General features: G+C 47.0%; 1 pseudogene; it reads right to left on the bottom strand.

Annotated features, from left to right (window-relative positions):
• Positions 1-236: 236 nt before the first annotated feature.
• On the bottom strand, positions 237-1,193 carry LOC137425812 (U3 small nucleolar RNA-associated protein 15 homolog pseudogene; annotated as a pseudogene).
• Between the last annotated feature and the right edge of the window lie 1,516 nt (positions 1,194-2,709).

Below are 2,709 nucleotides of genomic sequence, written 5' to 3'. Positions count from 1 at the left end.
TAAATTGCTGTATTTGTCCCGTTTCTTTTCCCAGTTGCTCCCTTTGTGCTTCTTCCCTCCGTTTCCATGGTGGTGCCTGTCTCTGTCTGTTTGGGCTGATTTGCTCTTCTTGCAATGTTGTTTTCTGATTGTTTTTTTCTTCTATGAGCAATGCTGCTGAAAGCTCACGATGTCGAGTTCCTTTAATGAGGATGATTTCGGTACTAATCTCTTGAGTGCTTCATTGGTTCTCCCAACTAGCATTTTCGTCTGTCGGTTTGTTTTCTATCTTGTTCCGCACTGAGTGAAGCATCGTCGGCCGAGATGGCCGCACTGAGCACAGAGGCCGGATAGTCAAAACTGTGCAGGATCTTGTCGTTTGCAGTGTCGTAGACCTTGACGTGCCTGTCCAATGAAGATACGAGAAGGCGATTTTCTGCCCCGTTAAGTGCCAGTTTTGTCACGGTCTTGTGGTGTTCACGGATGCAAGTAAGCAACCGGCCACCCAGTTTGGTATCCCACACCTTTACATGGCGCCCACCTGCAGAGATAAAGATGCCTTCCGAGGGATGCAAAAGCACACTTTCCACCGGATGTCTATGGTCAACGGTCAGCATGGTTTTTCCTTCTCGAGAATCAAAAATGCATACCGGATGGTCATACGATCCTGTGAGAAAGAGGTTGCTGTTGAAACGACTGCCACATGCTGTGCGAACGTAGTCGGAGTGCTCAGCAAACACCCCAAGCGTTGCAGATGTAGCAATGTCCCAGATACAAACAGAATTATCATCAGAGGCTGATAAAACCTTTAGACCACCTGCTAAAAATTACACCACGTGGACCACTCTGGTATGGCCAGAGAAGGACCGTAGTGCAGCACGCCCGTTCATGTCAAACAATGGCACGATGGCATAATTTCTGCCAGCAACAAGAAGGCGACCATCATGTCGAAAGACACCGCAGTGTGCAACGTCCCGGAAACGGCTGAATGTTCATTTGGGCGTGCGGGCATTTTGACCGTACATATGAATCCAAGTAGATGCAGCGACAGCAAAAAGGTGTGGAGGTACGGGAAAGCAGTCAATATGGGTGATGGCACCACACTCTTTTATATCCACGGGACTCTTATAGCTCCTCTAGAATGTGCTTTCAGGTGATGTACCTCCATCCAGTTGAGGGTACATGAAGATCGAGGTGGGTCGGTATGATCCCATACTTCCCTTGCGAGTGAATCTGACGGCCTCTTCTCACTCTGCAAAGCATCACAACACACACGTGGAAATGTTCTGGCCAGACCCGGAAGTATCCTTAGAATCGAGCGATCAATTCACTTGTGCGAATGTGGTCTTTCCCCAAATGTTGTCACTCTCATCTCCACTCTTTTGTTTGCGATCTCTCCTTCGAGTTTTCAATGGTCCTCATCATCCTCATCCTCCTTCTCTCCTTCACCTCTCTTTTTCCCTCTATCCTTTAGCCTGTTATCATCTGCCATTCTCGTTTTCATCCCCTCCAACTGTGTAGGTGTTTTCACTCAGTCCAAGACTGGAAGTCGGGTCTGTTCCCGCTCCCCAATCTGGTGGTTCTGTGTCTTCTCCGCCTCTGTCTCACCTCGCATTTGCCACTGGCTCCGCCGTGACTGATTCTTTATTCGATTCGATAAAGGACGAGACAAAGCAAGTATGAATTAATGCTTAGCATGGATTGGCTGTGCAAGGCTAGGTGGCCGTTGAATGACTCCTGTCAATCGACATCAATACACTTTTACTGATACCCAAATCCTGTTCTTAGAATTGCAAAATAGAAAAAAAAAATTAGAGCTACAAACAACGCAACAAAAAGGGCCTGGGCCCATGTGCAAGCAAGTACTCGTATGAAAGTCAGGTTTATTGTTTACATTTTTTTATTTTGTCACCTGTTGTGTTTAGATGAATGTTACAAATTGATAAGTTTAATGAAGTCTGCAAAAATCACCGATTGCAAAGTCCTTAATTTATTATTAATATTGGTCTTTCTCTTGAAACACCAGGGGATTCTTCACCTTCATCATCGACATCTGCTGTAACATATTGTTGCGGATATGAGGACTGTATATATTTTTTGATTGTGTAAATTATTATTATTGTTTATTCTGCACCCCCCTGCCTCCGGAGCTGTGTAAAGGTGAAAGGGCATCCCATAATTAGTCCACAAGCATACACGTCAGCCAAATAATAGAATACCCCTGTTTGATAGTTATCTCTTATTCTGTGTTTTAGGGTAAGGCTGTGTCTCCCATTAATTGAAGTACTCCATTGCACCAGTGAAAGAGAATAGATCCCCTTTCATTCCCATCCCCAAAATCTCCATTTCCTTTTACATCCCCTCTCGTGATTGCCAACCCTCGATTGCCAATTACCTCCCCTCCAAAACCGCCATTGACCACGAGGCAGGGTCGGAGAAGAAAGGCATGTCTCCACCTCGTCATAGAGGGGAGGAGTGAGCCAGAGGGTCGCATGACCAACCAGGGCCGAGGTGAGCACACCGATGGGCGTGTCCTGAAGGCCGGCGGCTTGATCGCTGGAGGCGCTATAAAAGGCGCGCACGCAAGAAGCAAGTGAGTGAGTCATCAGTTGGTCGTCAGTGGAGGGTCAGTGGTTGCGTTGGTTGCGGTAAGAAGTCGGTGGTGAGAAGTGGTGGCGTCGAGTGGTCAGTGGTTACGTTGGTTGCGTTGAGTTGTCGGTGGTGAGGAGA

Source organism: Myxine glutinosa, chromosome 4, assembly GCF_964187855.1.
Source record: "Myxine glutinosa chromosome 4, kmMyxGlut1.1, whole genome shotgun sequence".
NCBI lineage: Eukaryota > Metazoa > Chordata > Myxini > Myxiniformes > Myxinidae > Myxine > Myxine glutinosa.
Note: the sequence above shows the minus strand (reverse complement) of the source record. Positions and strands in the feature narration are given on the sequence as shown.